This window comes from Trichechus manatus, unplaced genomic scaffold (assembly GCF_000243295.1).
Source record: "Trichechus manatus latirostris isolate Lorelei unplaced genomic scaffold, TriManLat1.0 scaffold00002, whole genome shotgun sequence".
Classification (NCBI taxonomy): domain Eukaryota; kingdom Metazoa; phylum Chordata; class Mammalia; order Sirenia; family Trichechidae; genus Trichechus; species Trichechus manatus.
In genome coordinates, this window is record NW_004443938.1 from 28,947,166 (window position 1) to 28,967,878 (window position 20,713).

The 20,713-nt window shown below is 40.5% G+C and overlaps 1 long non-coding RNA gene across 1 annotated transcript in view; it reads left to right on the plus strand.

Moving 5' to 3' along the window:
- The first annotated feature begins 10,821 nt into the window (after positions 1 to 10,821).
- The window catches only part of LOC111820209 (uncharacterized), a 15,523-nt gene continuing 5,631 nt past the window's right edge, over positions 10,822 to 20,713 (plus strand). The window contains exon 1 of the long non-coding RNA XR_002823744.1: positions 10,822 to 10,933. This is a non-coding gene — a long non-coding RNA (uncharacterized LOC111820209). The remainder of the gene's footprint in view (positions 10,934 to 20,713) is intronic.

Here is a 20,713-nt window from a genome sequence, read left to right on the forward strand (position 1 = left end):
CCCATATCAGCCTGTAAGGTGAGTTCACAAGTTAACAAGACTAATTTTCAAAGGGTTATAAGAATGTGCTTTAAAACACCTCCAAGAGGGAGAGGTTGCCCATAGCACAGCCTTCCTAGTCGGCCCCCCAAGCAGGCTGATGTCCTGCATAGTGGCTCAAGGAAGCTCAGAGCTCAAGACAGAAAGGGCTGCGTGTCTTAAGATCCATGTGCCATTAAAGGTTTTGTATCCCTCATTTAAAAATATGAAAATTCTCCCTCACTAATTTTTCTTAAATTGTTTTCTATTCCTGGGAAATGCTGAAAACAGTTCGTAACTCCCTCATATTAGCAAATACATGTTTCTGACAGAAAACCTATGCTATGTAAATGTTTAAAAGGTAAAACTTATAAAATGGAAACAAAACTAAACAAAACCTAAAACAAGTACATTCAAAAAATCCTGATCTCACAGTAACGTTTCCAAGGAAATAGAATTCTCCAAGTGTAGGCTTAATGCTAATTTATTGAAAGTATCCCAAACTTTATGCAGAAAATTCTCCAGTAAGGGTTGACAGCTCCTCCCTGGAGGCATAGCAAAGAACCAGGGGGCAGAAACCACCTCATGGTTTTCTTTGCCCTAAATCTATTTCTGTGCCTAAATCTATTTCTTACTCCACCCCATTCTAGAACTTTGCATTAATAGCAGGTTTCTTTACATAATGCTGAAATGGCAAAAAAAAAAACAACAACAACCCAAAAAGGTATAGTTTTTGCTGCGTTTTTATCCTCAAAGCAGAAGAGGAAACAGTTGATAAACTTTAGTCTTTTAATGTTTATCAAGCATCAGTTTTTCAGGTGCATTAACGGTGGGGGGAATATATATATAACTTTTGGGTTGAGAAACCATTTTAATTCTCCTGGAAAACAGATTTCTAGGTCCATGGAATTGGGGTGATCCACTCAGGTCATTTGCCTTTAGGTGTCCTTTTGAACCTTGAACCTTTAAGGTACTGTTTTCCTAGGGTCACCTTCCAGTCAAACAAAGGCCTAATAAGCAGTTTAGTGGAGATTGTTTTGCCTTTGGCATTGGGCTCCTTTGGAGAATTACAATGACCTTCAGGAGACTACCTTGCTCTGGACCCTGCCTACATAATCTGCTTTCACTCTCCCCTCTTTGCATCGCCTTCCTGATACCTTCAGCTTGACGCTGCCCAAATCTACTCACTAATTTTTGGTGTTTCTCTGCGCATTCAGGTTTTTGACAGGGGTGATAGATATGTTCACTATCTTGATTGTGGTCATGGTTTCACAGGTGTATATATACATATGTACATAATATACATGTACATATATAATATATGTATATATATATGTCAAAGCTTATCAAAATGTACACTCAAAAAAAAATTTTAAAGATTAAAAAAATACACAAACACACAGTTCTACTTTCTAAAGCTACACTCTTTATTAACCACCTGTGGCTATTTATTTTACATAAAATTAAAATTCAGTCCCTTAGTTGCATTAGACACATTTCAAGTACTCCATAGCCACATGAGGTTCATGGCTATCATATTAGATAGTGTAGACTATCTACTCTTCTATCACTGCAGAGTGTCATATTGAACAGCACTGTTTAAATAATTCTCCCATTCATCCCTTATTTCCATGCCTTACCTCACTAACTAGAGATTGGTTATAGCGTATGTAGAAGCACAGAATACATAGAGGCACAGAATACAGAGCAGCCCCTGCATCTAGCCTACTCCAAACTCTCGCCAGATGTCCTGACTACTGTGAACCTCATTTTTCCAGGGCTTACTAATGGCCTTGACCACTTAGTGCACCATAAGGGGCTCTTCTAATCACTAAGGAAAGTTGAAGCCTGACTACGACTTAGGCACTGTTAAGCTTATTGTCTCTCGGGAGCCTTCATCTTACAGTGCAGTGTAATTGCCTTCTCTTACACAGCTAAGGAGTCCCTGGGGGGTGCAAATGGCTAATATGCTTGGCTGCTAACCAAAAGGCTGGAGTTTGGAGTCTACCCAGAGGTGCCTCAGAAGAAAGACCTGGTAATCTAATTCCAAAAATTTAGCCATCAGAAACCTTATGGAGTACAATTCTACTCTGACTTATATGGGTTGCCATGAGTCAGAATTGACTTGATGGAAACTGGTTTACACAGCTAAGTTTGTTCTTGCTACTCATTTTATTAATCAAATTTCACATTTATTAATATATGAAATTGGATGATTGAACTAAAGATAACCTAAAAGATATTGGGAATAGGAAGTGATATGATCAGTGATTGCTTGTCCCTGCAAGTTTTCTACTATCATGGGTCAAAGGCCAGCAACCCCGTGACTCTTCCCACAATTACTTTCTCACTGCTGTCAAGTTGATTCTGACTCATAGCGACCTCATAGGGTTTCCAAAGTTGCAAATCTCTGAGAGCAGACTGCCACATCTTTCTCCCATGGAGCAGCTGGTGGTTTCAAACCGCCAATCTTTTGGTTAGCAGTCAATCGCTTTAACCACTGTGCAACCAGAGCTCCTCACAATTACCTTATAAAGAGCCTATTCCAATTTCCCCTTTTGATGTGACTTCAATAGCCATTAAGGCAAAAGGTTAAGCAAGATTCAGGCCAATTTAAATGTGTGTAGTCACAGATTTTAATTGCGTTGTCCTTCAAAATCTTGTGTAGTTTTTCAATTGTCTCTGAACTTTAAAGATTATGAAGACAGTATAGGAATTACTGTACATTAAAATGTACTGATATTTTTAAAGTTAAACAAAGGTTCTGTGCCCTTTATAATATCTTCACCCACTTCCTCAGTGTTCACAAATTTCTCTTGGCTCAGAACTCCTGAAATTGTCTATTGTCTACGTCACTGATCTTTCCTTCACTGTATTGTTATTTATCTTTTCAGGTGGTCTTGTTTCATTTTTCCAATTAATGATTATGAGCTCAGGAAGGGCAAAGACTACTGTATACTTCTAATTTTCCCTTTAGTTCCTAACACCTTGCATTGAAATGTACTGACTTCCATATGTTGAGTTCTTATGATAAGCTGGACCAAGTGCTTCATAGCCATCTCATCGAATCTTCACTGAAGCTAGTTGTTAGTTGCATTGAGTTGATTTCAACTCATGGTGACTCCGTGTGTTACAGAGTACAACTGCTCCATAGGGTTTTCAAGGCTGTGACCTTTCAAAAGCAGATTTCCAGGCCTTACTTTCGAGGTGACTCTGGGTGATTCGAACGGTCAGCCTTTTGGTTAGTCATCAAGTGCTCAACCATTTGCACCACTCGAGGACTCCGCTTTCCAGACGAGAAGACTGAGGCTTAGAGGATTAGTAATGAGGTCCCTCAGCCAGTAAGTGTCAGAGCTGGGACTCAAAGCCGTGTCTGATTCTACAGCTTAAGCCGCTAATCAGGGCTTCAATGTTATTTGAATTTACTATTCATTTTCTTTTCATTTCAGACAGAATAGTTTTCTTTCAGCTTTAGGAAGGTAAACTGGGGAATTTATAAGAAAGGCAATGAATGTTATTCTGCTCATTCCTGCCTTTTCTTGTCCCTCCATGCTCTATTATGATGGCAACTTTCCTTATCTGAAGGGGCCATGCTGGCACAGTGACAAAAATGATGAAATGTTGGGGATCTCGGGGAGATCCAGAGTTTTGGAATCCTTGGCCACAATCGATATGCTAATCACTTAACAATCCTCGAACAATTTAACAGTAATACGTCCAGCATCCTGGGATAAATACTTTCCATTTCTATTGCTGTATAGCAGGGAACATAAAAGAATACTGTTCCAGGTTAGCAGGGGGCCTGGCAGGATCCCAGCTCCATTCTGTCCCCATGCCCACACCCTTGTCTCAGGCCCCTCGCCTGTCATTTCTCTGGATAAAAAGGATCAAGTCTCAGTGGTGGGGAATGCCCACCACTCCCAGTGTAGGTTACAAAACTGACCATCTTAAAGAAGGAGAAAGAATGAATATTGTTGGAGGAGGGGGCGGTGTGGACAGCAATAAAGAGAAGGGGCTGAAGGCTGTTAAATGGGCAAAAATAATGAGTTGAGAAACTAGCTTGCTAGAAAATGGCCAGAAATCTGTGAGAGGGAACATGAGGGGTCCCCGTGGAGAAGGAGCAGGCACAGCAAAAGGAGAGAGGTCACACGAGAGGAGCAAATCCCCGTGCAGCCACTATTAATCTTGGGCCCATCCAGGGCCATCCCCAAACAATTTTTCCTGATTGTCCTTTTAAATGAAATGTTTGATGCATACAAACACATACATATATATATACACACTTATACATATATATTGCTTCGTATCTATAACCAAAAACCAAACCCACTGAGGCTGAGTCAATTCTGACTCTTGACCACTCCATGTGTTATAGAGTAGAACTACTCCATAGGGTTTTCTTGGCTGTGATCTTTACAGAAGCAATACCAGGACTTTTGTCATGGTGCTGCTCTGTGGGTTCCAACTGCCAACCTTTAGGTTAGCAGTTGAGTGCACTGTTTGTACATATATGTACACACATATATAAAACACACACACAATGATTAAAAGTGATTATATATAAAAATAATTGCTTTTGAGTAGATTCTGACTAATGATAACCTTATGTGTGTCAGAGTAGGACTGTGGTCTGTAGGATTTTCATTTGTTGATTTTTTTGGAAATAGTTTGCCAGGCCTTTCAGTTAGTAGCTGAGCTTGTCAACCATTTGAACCAAAAGTGATTATATATATCCTTGGTCATCTCTAAGCCTCTAGAGTTCATGTCTAAATAAACTCTGAGAAAGCATACAGTAGGGAAAACAAATTCTAGTCCCAGGTGAGAATGCAAGAAAGGAGAGAAATGTTTTAACCTGGAGTAGGAGATTGATAATTTTCCCCTTATTACTTGAAATAATATATTGCAGGTAAAAAACAATAACTTTTAGGGAAGTGAATAGCTTTCCTCAAATTTCAAGGTTTATATCTGCATTCCCTCCATAGCTAAAGTGGGGAGATGTTGTAAGCACAGGCTTTCCTACAGGGAAACACTCTTTTCTCCTGGTCGTAATCTCAATAGATATTAAGCAATAGAGCCGCAAATGTCTGTCAGTTTGCTGTACTGTGGTGACTTGTGTGTTGCTATGATGCTGGAAGCTATGCCACTAGTATTTCAAATACCAGCAGGGTCACCCAAGTTTCAGCGGAGCTTCCAGACTAAGTCAGACTAGGAAGAAAGGCCTGGGAATCTACTTCCAAAAGTTAGCCAATGAAAACCTTATGGATCACAATAGAACATTGTCTGATTCACTTGCTTTGGATGAATCATCAGGAGGGATCAATTACTGGAGGAGGACAGCATGTTTGGTGAAGTAGAGGGCCAGTGAGAGCAAGGGAGACCCTTGGTGAGATGGATTGGTGTAATAATTGCAATGATGGACTTCAGTACGTTGGTGACCTTGGCATCATTTTGTCCCCACAAAACTATATCTGCTCCTGATTCAGTTATAGGGGGGAAAAAAGATGGCAGTCTTTGCGCATCTGAATTCATGTCTCAAAAATATACTCATGAACATCTCAATATACAAAATAAATTTTTTTTGTTAGAAAATAGTTTTTAAATTTTTTATTTTTTCTGATAGTACTAAATGCAGTTTCCCTCAGTGAAATTAGCTCTTCTCTATATAGAGACACTGTAGTGTGGTGGAAAGAGCATGTGCTTTAGAGATGGACAAAAAAACATTTGAATCCTAGCACTGCCACTGACAACTGTGGGCCCTTGAGATTGTTACTCAGCCTCAGTGTCCTTATTAGTGAAAAACCGGGTGCTGTCGAGTGAACTCCAACTCATGGTGACCCTATGTGTGCCAGAACTGTGTTCCATCGGGTTTTCAACGGCTGATTTTGGGGAAGTACGTCACTAGGCCTTTTTCTAAAGTGCCTCTGAGTGAACTTGAACCTCCAACCTTTCAGTTAGCAGCTGAGTGCTTTAACTGTTTATACCACCCAGGAACTCCCCCTCATCAGTACTGGGATGATAACAATAAGGATGCCATTTTGGCTCAGTCTCCCACCAGAAATAATGCCTGTCTCTACTTCAAAAGGCCCTGTGGCACAGGCCTCGATCTGGGACAAAAAACACTTTCATGAATGGATGTTTAGTTTTGTGAAATGCTTTTTCTGCGTCTTTTGAGATTACCATGTGGTTTTCTGTTTTATTCAGTAGATATGGTGAATTACATTGATTGGTTTTTCTAATGGTAAACCAACCTTGTATAACTGGGATAAACTTCACTTGTGCATAGTGTAATATCCTTTTTATGTATTAGTGGATTCAACTTGCTAATGTTTTGTTAAGGGTTTTTATGTCTATGATCTTGAGGGATATTGGTTTGTAGGTTTTTTCCCGTTGGGATGTGTTTGGTTTTGATATTAGCAGGAGTGCAACTAGGGTGTGTGGGCCTCCAGGCAAACAGTTTTTACCAGGTCTTTGTCTATATAAACTGTTTGATTAAAAATGTAGTATATAGAGAAAAATGTAGAACAAAACCAGACTTACTGGCCTGACAGAGACTGGAGAAACCCTGAGAGTGTGGCCCCCAGACACCCTTTTAGCTCAGTAATGAAGTCACTCCTGAAGTCCACACTTCAGCCAAAGATTAGACAGGCCCATAAAACAAAACGAGACTAAAGGGGCACACCAGCCTAGGGGCAAGGACTAGAAGGCAGGTGGGGACAGAAAAGCTGGTAATAGGGAACCCAACATCGAGAAGGGGAGAGTGTTGACGTGTCGTGGGCTTGGTAACCAATGTCACAAAACATTGTGTGTACTAATTGTTTAATGAGAAGCTAGTTTGTTCTGTAAACCTTCACCTAAAGAACAATAATAAAAAAGTAGTATAAAAGTCCTGGGTCTTTGCAAGGTATAGGGAAGATTTAGAAAAAATTTTCCAGTTCATTATCATCAAAATGCACTGTTCCTGGCTTATATCCTATTTCTAATCATAAGAAAATGTAGCAGCGTTTTTAGTACTCACCATGCCAGAACCTGTTTTCAGTGAAACAACACAGATCTCCTTGCTGCTGCAATTCTCTAATGCCATTTATTTAATGTTTGTCATATCATTACTCATGATGCTACATCATCCAGCTGCCACCCATGAATACTGGCTTCTATAAGACACTGTAAAGTTGTTTCTGTGTTTTGTGGATGATGACCACAAAAGCAGGTCTCACCCAGAGAATGCAGAACAATGTGAATAATATCTTGTTTTCTGGTCATGTTAAATTTAGTGTTTGGAATTTTCTAGCATAAATGTAGAATTCTTTAGATCATAGTCATTGCATTCCTAGAATGTGATCTTCTTCAGTATTGACCACATTCCTGCTTTCCACAGTCTGCCATTAAACCCAAAAGCAAACCCACTGCTGTCAAGTCGATTCCAACTCATAGTGACCCTATAGGACAGAGTAGAACTGCTTCATAGGGTTTCCAAGACTGTAAATCTTTATAGAAGCAGACTGCCACATCTTTCTAGGCTGGTGGGTTCAAACTGCCAACCTTTTGGTTAACAGCTGAGTGCTTTTACCACTGTACCACCAGGGATCCTACACTGCTATTAGCAGGGAAAATTGGTGAGAGAGTAGTCTCGTTCATGCAAGGAGTGTCCATCCCTTATCCAACATGACTTGAGACCATCCTGGAGAACACAGCCACATGAATCGGAGGCAAGAGAGAACATCAGTCAGAAGGGCAATTGGCGTTGCAGAGCAGTGGTGTCAGAAGCTACCAGAGGAGACAGGTACAACCACCTCCACAGGACTACCTGACATGTAGTATGGAGGCTGTGGAAGGGGTGGGGTGACTGACCTGAGTACCAGAGGTGGGGATGCACAGGACAAAGGACGCTTGCCACCATGGGTAAATATGCCTGCTGCCTTCAGGTGCTGTCATCATGGGCAGCACCAAAGTCAGGATATAGATGGGTGAGAGTCAAGGCATGGGTCCAAACATGTGGCTCAAATACAAGAGTTGGTAATAAACTCTTGGAAGTCCAGAGTCCTGGGCTTGTCCTGTGTCTGACATAAGTGAGAATCACTCAAAATTGGCATGTCAGCACCATTCTGGAGGCCCAATGTTGTATGATCTCATGAAAGCAATATTGGGCCAGTCAGAGGGAGCAATCTGCTTGCCAGTCCCTCTTAAAACTGGGATCTGGCCATGGGGTCCTGAGACAACCCATAGGTGTTAGTCTCTGAGCTCCTTGGGGCGTCTGGTTGACCCCATGAGCAGGACAGAGGGTCAGAGGGGATAATCAGGGACCAGGGCCCATGAAGGTCCTAGTCCAGGCTCAGGGCACCCGGCCCAGATGATATTGCCAAACCTCAACTGATCTCAGACAACAGGGTGGGTGGGACATAGAAGATTAAAAAAAAAAAAAAGATGTAAACAGAACTTTTAGATATTAAAAAAACACTGGATGGAATTCACAGAACATTAGAAACTCAAGGGAAAAAAGGAACAGTGAATGTGAAGACATTACAATAGAAGCTATCCAGACTGAAGCACAGGGAATAAAGACTGAACAGAAAGTAAAAAAAAAAAATGAATCAGCCTCAGTGACCTGTGGGACAATATCAATGGTCTTATTTATATATATTTTACTTTCCATTTGTCTCCTACGCATATTTTTCCTTTTGCCTTCTCGAACATACAGAACATACTTACAGTGTTGTTGTAATGTTCTTGTCTGCTAATTCCATGTCTGTCAATTCTGGGTCTATTTCTCTTGACTGATTTTTCTCCTGATTTTGTATCAAATTCTCCCGCTTCTTGGCATGTGTAACATTTTGCTAAATTTTATGTGCTGAATGCTAAAAAGAAAAATTTTTTTTTGGTCTTCCTTAAAGAATTTTGTGTTTTATTCTGGCAGGTGGTTAAATTACTAAGGATCAGTTTAATAATTCTGAGGCTTGTTTGAAAGCTTTTTTTAGAGTGGGTCTAGAGTAACCTTTATTCAAGAATTTAAGAGCTGCTACTAAATACCTTTCTGGCATTTCCATTGAATGTTCAATGAAACCTCTTCATGCTGGCATGTGGGAACTTGAATGATTCCTGGCCTTACAGGAGCTGTGGGATTTGTTCAGTTTATAGCGCCTCAGTAATTGCTCTTTCTTCAAACTTGTAGGGTTTCACTCCATTCATGTATAGCTTGATATTCAGCCAAAGGCTTTGGAGGCCCCATGCAGATTCTGTAGCTCTTTCTTTTCTTAGCTCTCTCCTGTCCAGAACTCTGTTCCACAAATTCTAATCACCACAGCCTCCCTGCAGCTCTGATCTCTGTCTCTTTAACTCAGTGAGACCACTGAACTTTATTTGGGAGTCCCATCCTGGTGCTGTCAACCCTGGTGGTGCTGTGGTTAAGAGCTTGCCTGCTAACCAAAATGTCGGCAGTTTGAATCTACCAGGTGCTCCTTGGAAACCCTATGGGGTAGTTCTACTCTGCCCAACAGGGTCACTATGAGTCAGAATTGACTCGATGGCAACAGGTTTGTTTTTTTTTTTTGTTTTTGTTTTTGTTTTCCTAGAGCTATGGTCCGAAAATTGCCTCTAGGCACAAAGCCAGGGGGCTCACTTAGTTTATTTCCCTTTGCTCAGAGATCATTGTCCTAAGCAGCTCTGCTGACCAATGTCTGAAATTTCTTATTTTTCCTTATATTTTACCCATTTTTTCTAGTTGTTTACAATGGGAAGTTGATTCCAAACTGTTACTTCTTCATAGCAGGAAGCAGAAATTCCCCAGACACAATACACTTTCAACTTTGCCTCCGTATTCTACGTTGAATGTAGAACAAAGGCTGCAGATTCCTAGACTCCCACAAATGGCAAACTCTGTTTCTTAGAATTCTTCCCCTCATCCCTACTCCCACTAGTTCTCAGAAAACTTTTTTATACCAGAGTTTCAAGTGGAATCCCAAAATCAATATAGTGACCTCTGGACTTACAACTTAATTAGTGCCAAGATTATGGTCTCAAGTTGAGCCAGTTTAAATGGTAAACTTACTTCTTAGAGGCCCGATGTCACAAATTGGGGGTCTGTCACTGGAAAATCTTATAATGTAAATATCCAGAATTGATGATGGAGATAATATGAGTTGAATCTATTAAAACAGCTGTGGTAAAGTGATGATGAGGGACATTTTCTCTTCCCTAGAACTGCCAACTAGAGTCCATAGTTTAGAATAAAACTTGCCAAGTGTTTTACCTTTTAAGTTCAGAGAAATGCCTTCTTAAACCAGTTCCACACTGTGGATTTGCTAATAGAAAACATTCAGCAGAACCAGTTTCTTAAACCTTACTCCTTTGGTTTTTATAAAATAAAGGATAGAGAGAGAGCAAGGATATTAGAACTCTGAAGAAAGTAAAATTCATGAAGTTATTAACGATACCTTTTTCCTCCTCTTCTCTTGGTGCACGTCCTTGGGTGGTGCAGTTTGCACTTAACTACTAAACTAAAGGTTAGTGGTTCGAACCCACCCAGCAGCTCTGTGGAAGGAAGAAAGCTATCTGCTTCCATAAAATTTCAGCCAAGAAAACCCTGTGGAGCAGTTTTACTCTTTAACACATGGGGTCACCACGAGTGGAAGAAATTGACTTGATGGCAATAGGTTTGGTTTTTTTTTTTGGTTTCCTTGGTGCAGAGACCAGAGGGCAAGGAGCACAGAAGTTTCCATTTGTTCCACCCTCTTCTGTAGAAATCTGTTTCCTGAGTTCCCCTCACTTCCAGTAAGAACAGTTGTGGTGTGATTGTGGGTATGTGCCACTAAGCTGACAGAGCATGTGGTGTTGCTGTTGATGCTGTGAAAGACAGTGCCCCAGGGCAGCCTGTGTTCCCACCCTCGGCTTGGCAAGAACTGAGAAATACATGCCACGGAAGGTAGATGGGGCTTGCCAGAATTATGGGACTTTTGGGTGGATTGCTTGTTGCTATGGTAATAGGGGAGAGAGGACAGGGTAACTGTGCAAGCGTGGGCTCTTGAAGAGCTAACAATTTCATCTCCACTTAAAAGCGAGAGCCAACATTTAACTTCAACCATCAGAGTTAGACTGAGAGGTAGAAAGGGGACTCGTCATCTCTGATGTTATGTTGCTATGTAAGCTAAGGTCATTCTCCCTCTTTCCTAGGCAAAGGGAGAGAAAGAGAGAGGGGAGAGGGAGCTTTGTCTCAGACATGGGACTGAGATTTCAATATCCATTTTGGATTTCAAAAAGCACAGGATTGGAATATTAAACCTGAATGGGATGAAGAAAAAAGATGTCTGGCCTAGGTAGATGCAGGGTTCAGAGCCCAGAACATTTTGTGCTGTTTGAAAATGAATAAAATTCATTCTTGCATGTATCTATGTTGAGATTCTTTAATCAAACTTATTACGTATGCTTGTACAAGCATGTAAATCCAAGCATGACATAAAAAAAGCTTTTATATTGTGTTTGGTTTTACATGCCTGCAAGATTCACTTGTGGGAGTTTTACAGCATGGACTTTTTTGACTGAGGCTTTAAAAATACATATTTTCAATAAAACTTGAGCATAAGATGCTGTCTCAGTTATCTAGGGCTGCTATTAACAGGAATACGGCAAATGGGTGGCTTTAACAAACAGAAATTTACTTTCTGACAGTTTAGGAGGCTAGAAGTCTGAATTCAGGATGCTTGCTCTAGGGGAAGTAGTTCTCTCTGTGTCAGCTCTGGAGGAAGGTTCTTGTCTCTTTTGAGCTTCTGTTCCTGGTCAGTGGTGTCACTACGGGGGTGCAGGGGTGTGGGCTGCACCCCCTGATGGTGTCAGATGGGGTGACACCAAAATGACTCCAGGGTCCATGGTGGCAGCAGACGGGCTGGTGTCGTTGGGTGGAGGGGCTATTACATCACTAGGGTTGGTGTCACCCTGTGAGGTAACTCGTCACCCCTACTTATCCTTGTCCCACTGTCACTTACCAGTCAGGGTGAGGGTGGACTGTGTGGAACCCGGCATTGGTCGGAGAAGAGGATCTTTAATTTGGCCAGTGGGAGAGGGGAGGAACTGTGGGGAGCTATGGAGGTGGGGCTGCATGGCCCTGTGTGGTGGATGGGCTGGGGCCAGGCAGGTCAGGCTGTGGTGGTGGGGAGGTTCCCTGGCTGGGCTTGCCCACCCCGGGGGGTGGAGGGAGAGAAGTAACATCATGAGTTACCACACTGGATAACATCAACCCTAGTGATGCCACTGTTCCTGGGTGATCTTTATGGGATGACACTAGAACTGATATTTACCATATGGCCATATGGCATGTGTTCTGTATACCAGTTGCCATAGAGTCAACTCCGACTCATGGTGACACCATGTGTGTCAGAGTAGAACTATGCCCCACAGAGTTTTCAATGACTGATTTTTCAGAAACAGAACACCAGGCCTTTCTTCTGAGGTGCCTTTGGGTAGACTCGAACCTCCAACCTTGTGGTTAGCAACTGAATGCAAAAAACATTTGCACCCGTTATTTTAAAGGACTTTAAAAAAGAAAATAGACACACACAATTCAAATGTTAAACTAAAAGATTCTTATTTCTGTTTTAAATATTTCAACTTAAGTTAAGGGAACAGATCCAGAGTGACTGGGTAATTTTGTGAGGTAGCAACAGAACAAGGACCAGAAGTCATGTTTCCTTCTGCCAAATTTACCCAAAGACAGTTGTCTTAGTTACCTAGTGCTGCTATAACAGAAATACCACAAGTGAATGGCATTAACAAGTCGAAATTTATTTTCTCACAGTTTAGAAGGTTAGACGTCTGAATTCAGGGTACTGGTTCCAGGGGAAGACTTTCTCTCTCTGTCAGCTCTGGAGGGAGGTCCTTGTCTCTTCTAAGCTTCAGCTCCTGGGCAGTCTTCATGTGGCTTGGCATCTCTCTTCCCCCATCTCTCCGCTGCTCTCTTATTTAATCTCTTCTATATCTCAAAAGAGATTGGGTCAAGATACACCCTACACTAATCCTGCCTCATCAACATAACAATGACAACCCATTCCCAAATGGGATTATAACCATAGGCGTAGAGGTTAGGATTTATAACACATATTTTTTGGGGACATAATTCCATCCATAACATTCCCCCTTTTGGCCCCTAAAAATTCGTGCCCTTGCCACATGCAAAGCACATTTACTCCATCACATTATCACGGAAGTCTTAAATCAACTCCAAGTTCAAAATCTCATCTTCTGAATCATCTGAATCCAATATCGTGAGACTTTAGGCTTCTTCTCCTGGGACGAAATTCCTCTTCATCTGTGAGCCTGTGGAATCTAGAATACAAGTTATCTGTTTCCAAAGTACAATGGTGAAACAGGCACAAGATAGACATTTCCATTATAAAAGGGAGAAATTGAAGGGAAAGAAGGGATAACAGGCACCAAACAAGTCCCAAACCCAGCAGAACGAATTACATTAGCTCTCAAGAATTAAAAATAATCCTCTCTTCTCTGAGACCATCTAGGCAATGGCCCCACCCTCCAGACTTGGGGTGGTGGCCATGCCCTCTGGATTCTGGGTGGAGGCCCCTTGACACTGGGCTTCAGCTCTGCAATCCAGGCCCTCTGGGATGGCAACTCTGCTCCCTCAGCTTTAGGTGGCTCCATTTTCCTAGTCCATCTGAGAGGCGACACCACCGCCTCAGCCCTGACAGGCCCCATTCTTCTGGCTCTTGAACATGGCAGCTCCATCCCCTCATCTTTGGGCAGCATCCTCACGCATTTTACTGTAAGCAACTAGGAGAAAGCACGCAGCCCCTTTAAGATCTTTCTTAGAAATCTCATCAGCCAGATATCCAAGCTCATCACTTACAAGTTCTACCTTCCACCAAACATTTGAACATAATTCAGACAAGTTCTTTGCCACTGCATAAAAAGCATTGCTCTTTCTCCATTGTCCAATCACATGTTCATAATTTTCTTTTAAAGCCTCACCAGAGGCACATTTAAGGTCCACATTTCCAGGAACATTCTGTTGCTGGCACCATATGTATTCTCCAAGATGAGAGACTTTCTCTATAGTTCTCCTAACTTCCTTCTGAGCCCTCACCAGAATTGCCTTTGATGCCCATAATTCTACCAGCAATCTCTTCAAAGCAATTGTCATGGATTGAATTGTGTCCCCCAAAAGTATCTGTCAATTTGACTGGGTCATGATTGCCACTATTGTATGATTGTGTACCATTTTGTAATCTGATGTGATTTCCTTATGTGTTGTAAATTTTATCACTATGATGTAATAAGATGGATTAGTGGCAGTTATACTGATGAGGTCTAAAAGATTGGATAGTGTCTTAAGCCAATCTCTTTTGAGATATAAAAGAGAGAAGCAAGTAGAGACACAGGGGGACCTTATACCACCAAGAAAGAAGTGCCGGGAGCAGAGTGTGTCCTTTGGACCTGAGGTTCCTGGGCTGAGATGCTCCCAGACCAAGGGAAGGCTGATGCATCACAAGGATCTTCCTCCAGAGCCGACAGAGAACACATTCCCCTGCAGCCGAAGCCCTGAATTTGGACTTGTAGGCTACTAGACTGTGAGAGAATGAATTTCTCTTTGTTAAAGTCATCCACTTGTGGTATTTCTGTTATAGCAGCACTAGATGACTAAGACAGCCATCTAAGCTTTTACTACCAGGCACCTTAAAAGTCTTCCAGCTTCTATCCATTACCCAATTTCAAAACCACTTCCACATTTTATATATCTGTTAGAACAGCATCCCACTCCCCCATACCAAATTCCCTGTACCAAATTGTCTTAGTTATTTTGTGCTGTTATAACAGAAATACTACAAAAGGGTGGCTTTAACAAACAAAAATTTATTTTCTCAAAGTTTAGGAGGCTAAAAGTCTGAATTCAGGGTGCATGCTCTAGGGGAAGGCTTTCTTTCTGTGTCAGCTCTGGATAGAGGTCCTTGTCTCTTTTGAGCTTCTGCTCCTGGGTAATCTTCATGTGGCTTGGCATCTCTCTTCCCCATCTATGCTTTGCTTGCTTGTTTAATCTCTTTTGTATTTTAAAAGAGATTGACTCAAGATACACACTACACTAATCCTGCCTTATTGAAATAACAAAGACAATGCTTTCCCAAATGGCATTATAACAACAGACATAGAAGTTAGGATTTACAACACATATTTTGGGGGGACATAATTCAATCCACAACAGATGCCTCCCTTTCTTCCTGGCAAATCTCCCTCTAGCAAGCATAGACATTTATCATCCTTCCAAAAATCTTTGAATTGTACTCAAAATTAGAGTCATCTGTCCTAAAAATTTTCATCGCTTAGTTGATGAGTAGGCATGAAAGCATCCAAATATCTTTGAATGGCAAATGTTGTTTCCATGGGGACTTCTTTGATATCCTTTGCACTTCCATTTCAGTAATTTATCTGAGTTCGCAAGGACTTTGATTGGGTTGTAAGTATTGGACAATTGGTTTGGCTTAGTGAGGGACAACAGTGTTTGCCACTCAATTGTTAGAAAGTCATAATATGAGGTTTAGATATTACCATGAAGTTATTACTGTATGGTTGGTTTTTATTTATTTATTTTGAGTGTAGTACAGGAGTAGCCCACATAAATATGTAAAAAATACTTTATGATACCATATGTATTAATAACCTATTGCTGCTATAAAAAATTACCACAAACTTAGTGGCTTAAAACTACACAAATTTATTTTCTTTCAGTTCTGTAAGTCAAAAACCTAAATGTGCAGAGAAAAACCAGAAATTAGTGTCACAGAATATATTTATTGTGAGTAGATAAGATTCAAATCAGGCAGTATCAATCCGAAAGTCTTGGAAAGGCACTCTGAAGAGGGGACAGTAAAAGCAGGTTATATAGGTCATTGGGTGATCTTTGAGTATAGCATTACAACATCTGTTTTATCAAAAATCAAGTGTTTAGATCCTCAAGGTGGTCAGTTCTTATGAATGTAAAGTACCTGGGTCTGGCAGGGTGGTCTCCTGAAGGTCATTGTCATCTTAACTTCTCAAGAGATAGCATCAAAGCACATGCAGAGTTTTAGTGACTTTTTGTTGTAGAAACAGAGTCATTATGTACATGGCACGTATCAAAAGACATCTGGAAATTTAATCTTCAAGGCATTTTGCTTTAAGGGAGAGTTCTAGTTCCTTACCTTGAGCCAACCTTTTCAGCTTAGCTCAGCAAAGCCTGTTTTAGGATTTTGGGGTGTCCACATGTAGGTCAGAAGTCTAAAGTCAAAGTATTGGCAGTACTATGTCCCTTTTGGACGTTCTAGTTGAAAATACATTTATTGGCCTTTTCCAGCTTCTAGAGGCCACCTGCATTCCTTGGCTCATGAACTATTCTGTGCATCATTCCAACCTCTCCCTTCCATTGTCACATCTCTTTCTCTCACTCTGAGCCTCCTGCGTCTCTCATATAAGGGTCCTTCTGATTACGTTGTGCTCATTGGATAATCCAGGATAATTTTCCACCTTGAGATCCTTACCTTAATCATATCTCAAAGTTCTTTTTGCCATATAGGTAATATATTCACAGGTTCTAGGAATTAGGACATGGACATTTTGCTGGGGAGGGAGGGCATTATCCTGTTTACTACACTATATTAACTTTAAAAAGCAAGAAATCATATGATCTCATGTACCTCTAAAATGTTTAAGTCCAACAGTTAATTCCTGATCACAATGTCCTGTTTATTGCTCTCATTTCCTCAGTACATCTGTTTTCCAACCTTATTGAGACTGCCAATTTCTGGACCAATTTATTGTGTTCCAACAATGTTCCTCTGTCTTCCTTTCTTCCTCAGTCTAGTCTAGACCTATGATTCATTCTTCCAATGACTCTCTTGCCAGTATCCTTGACTCTCACCTGCTTGTTGTTTTGTGGAACCTAATCTTCTTCTAAACCAAACTTTCAACTTTTTTACTCAACTTGGCTGTTGAGTTCTCTTGGAGGAAATCCTACAAAGATCGTTGTTATCACCAAACAAATTTATGGTCTTCAACCTCTCCTGGGCCCTCAGTGTGGCTCAGAAAGCTTTCTACATTTTTACAGTCCATATTACTTTCTCAGTCTATGTTACAGACTCCAGTCAATCTCACTCTTGACAGGTAACTATTTGAGGAGATAATTGCAGCTGTCAAAGCCATCCAAAAGAAGTCCATGAACTTTTGGAAGAGTAAGAATGCTCACTCTGTTAAAGTAAAAGCAAAGAGAATTATTGAGGATAATGCAATGCACAAATTGGGGAAACACGGGGCAGAGAGGAATCTACCAAGTGTTCCAATGTTCTGAGGGAGAGGTGAGCCTTTTGTATGTTAAAATGGGTGTCATGGATTGAATTGTGTCCCCCAAAGGTGTCTGTTGGCTTGGCTGGGTCATGATTCCCAGTGTTGTTTGATTGTCTACCATTTTGTAGTCTGGTGTGATTTCCCTGTGTGTTGTGGATCCTATCACTATGATGTAATAAAATGGATTGGTGGCAGTTATACTGATGAAATCTACGGGATTGAATAGTGTCTTTGGCTAATCTCTTTTGAGGTACAGAGGCGAGGGGTGGGCAGAGAGACATGGGGGCCTTATGCCACCAAGAGGGCAGCACTGGGAGCAGAGCGCGTCCTTTGGACCTAAGGTTCCTGTGCTGGGATGCTTCTGGACCAGGGGAGGACTGGTGTCAGAGACCTTCCTCCAGAGCCGAGGGAGACAGAGGGCCTTCCCCTGGAGCTGGCGCCCTGAATATGGACTTCTGGCCTGCTGGACTGTGGGAGAGTGGACTTCTCTTTGTTGAAGCCATCCACTTGTGGTGTTTCTGTTGTGGCAGCACTAGATGACTAAGACAATGGGGAAGGTAAATGAATGATAGCCCATGACTATTAGTAAAATGGGGAGTAGTGAGAGACCATCAACACCATAATCTCTCTTAACATCAGCAAACTGGGGAGGGACAGTGAGAGATCATCAACATCATAATCTCTCTTATCATCAGCAAACCGGGGAGAGGCAGAGAGAACAAACCCTTCCAGGAAAAGCCACATACTCACCCCCACCCTTATTTGCTAAAAGTGTTTAAAGTTTAGCGAAGTCATGGGCTACATTCTCAGGAGTGCAGAGGCAGAGGGTTTGGTCAAGCTAAAGTGTGATTCAAAATGGAGTCTAGTTGACAATATGGAGTTTTATTCAAACCGGGATTGGCTATTCTGTTCCAGCCAAGCACCTCAATTTGGAGTATTCCTACACAAACTTCATCCTTTGTCCTGCAAACTCATTTCCCAGGACATTCATCCATTTCTCCTTCTTTCCTGTGACAGTGAGAGAGGTGTTACCTCCTAAAGCTAACACAGAATAGTCACCAAGCAAGAATATTCACACTTCATTTATATTACCCTCTTAGCCTTTGTTGTATATGAGTAAGATCTCTTCTTGAAATAGTATTTTGTAGTTGCTATCTCTACTTCTTTACTATCCACTAACTCCACTAAATCTTCATTATTTATGAAATTTGTGTATATACTAGGATCTGTTTCTGGTCTTATTATCTATTCCATTGATTTTTCTCTCTATTCTTGAACCATACCATACTATTTCAATTATTGTACCTTTATAATATATTTTAACATATTATGCCTTAATTACTTGTCTTCTTCAAGATTTTCTGTTGTTTTACCTGGCAATTCTTTTGTTATATTAAACACCAAATTTTTGATAATTTTAAATTGAAGTTATATTACACTTCTAAATTATTTGGAGAAAGAAGTAGCATCTTTATTAGATGGAGTTTTCTTTTCCAGAATTTAGTACACCTTTTGATTTTAATCAAGTCTGTTTAAAATGCCCTTCAGGAACAATATGTTATTTGGTTACAAAAAATTATTATTTTATCACAGTATTAGATTTATGTTGCTAGCATTTTATTTATGATAAGTCATATTTTGTTCTCTGTTGATTTTGTTTTGAAGGGTACATTAATAGAAAAATAATTTGGGAAGCTCTTCAACATTCTGTATCTTTGGTACAATTTCTTAAATGTTCTATTAATTTGCATTAATTGCTTACTGTAATTGCACATTTTCTTCCTTCACAGGTAGAGCTAGAAGCATGTTCCCTCCACCCCCACTCCTCATGAATTGGTCTTTACACACTTTTAGAGAGAGGATTTTTTTGGTTATTTTTTCTCACCACTCAGCAACCACAGAGCCATAGGTGGAACCAACCCCATGGGCTCTGCCCCCGGTCAAGCGGAGTCAGCCTTTGGGTGATGGGTCAGAGGATGCATTAGCAGCACCTGGGCTGGTGTGTTTTAGTGCACTAGATGCATCTGGAGAGATACCTCTGGGCATCTTGCTTATTCAGCCAGCCAGAAGTATGGCCAGGGTTTAGGGGTTAGAATTCCCAAAGCAAAAATACCACCAGGAAAAGACAAAACCAAACTAAACCTTAATATCTAATCACATAATTATATTTCAAAGGTAGCAAGAGAGTCACCTTGAGAAATGTTTTCCACTTAAATAGTGCTTTTGCTCCTTTTTTGCTTTTTCTTACAACATATAATTTTTCTTTTACATTAATAATATCAATTCTATAATTACATAAAACATTTTTTAGTATAAAACTTTTTCACTCCAGGTCAAACTATAACTTATTTGAAGCTAGATCTAAGATATTCACACACCTCAGAAAAATATTAATAGCATTGTTGTTAACAGTGTTGTGTGGACAGCTTTGTCTTATTTTTAACTTAAATGGAAATGTCTTTGGTGTTTGAGGTGACTGTTCCTCATCATGAAACAGGATATCTTCATTTTTCATTTTACTAATAGTATTATCAAGGAGCCCTGTTGGCACAACAATTAAGCTCTAAGCTGTTAACCAAAAGGTTGGTGGTTCAAACTCACCCAGCAGCCGTGACGGAGAAACACTTGGTGATCTGCATCTGTAAAGATTACAGCCAAGAAAACCGTATGAGGCAGTTCTACTCTATCACATGGGGTCACTATGAGTCCAAAATTGACTCAATGGCACCTAACAACAATAGTATCAAAAATAAATATTGAATTTTTTTCAAATGACTTACAGGATCTGTGGAGACAATCTTTTGCACATTATACAGATTACATTTTGAATAAATATTCTAGTACTAAACCATCCTTGATTTTTTTAGAATATTTAATCATGAGCGAATATTTTAATAGTGTTGAATTTATGTTGCTGGAACTTTAGTTAATAAACCCATTGCTGTTGAGTCAATTCCAACTCATAATGACCCTATAGGAGAGAGTAGAACTGCCCCACAGGGTTTCCAAGGAACAGCTGGTGGATTTGAACTGTTGACCCTTTGGTTAGGAGCTGAGCTCTTAACTAGTGCTCCACCAGGGCTCAGAATCTTAGTTAAGGCAAGTGAAATTTATTTGCTATGTTGGCTTTCTTTCGAAGGGTATATTAATTTTTTTTTTTTATTATCATACTTCAGGTAAAGGCTTCCAGAACAAATAGTTTCTCATGAAACAGTAGTACACATATTGTTTTATGACATTGGTTAACAACCCCACATGTCAACACTCTCCCTTCTTGACTTTTTTATTTTTGGTGAAAATATACATAGCCAAAGATACACCATTTCAAAAATTTCTACATGCACAGTTCAGTGACATCAACTATGCTCTTCCAGTTGTGCTGCTA